Genomic DNA, 330 nt, shown 5'->3' with positions numbered 1-330 from the left:
GTGTCTCGTTCCCTACTCAGGGAACCATGGTTACACAAGTAACCTGAGACGTTATGCTTTAATATTTGTTTCACATGAGTGGGCAGCTTTGATACTTTAGTCTGATTATATTATGTAGGCTATTAGTGATTATATTATTAAATTATATCTTTAGCTGAACCAAGCCTCGCATGAATCGTGTTCTTCTTATGGGAATACAGATGAGCTCAAACGGGAAAGACTGTACCTCTTGTTGGATTTAGGCTATACGAATTAAATAAACACAAATTTGTTTTCGATTGTTTTATTTAAGTAGACCTTTAGACATAACAAGGTGCGCCAGAAAGCTTT

Source organism: Sinocyclocheilus anshuiensis, unplaced genomic scaffold, assembly GCF_001515605.1.
Source record: "Sinocyclocheilus anshuiensis isolate Anshui unplaced genomic scaffold, SAMN03320099.WGS_v1.1 scaffold2196, whole genome shotgun sequence".
NCBI classification, from domain to species: domain Eukaryota; kingdom Metazoa; phylum Chordata; class Actinopteri; order Cypriniformes; family Cyprinidae; genus Sinocyclocheilus; species Sinocyclocheilus anshuiensis.
The sequence above is the reverse complement of the archived record's forward strand: the minus strand, read 5'-3'. Positions refer to the sequence as shown.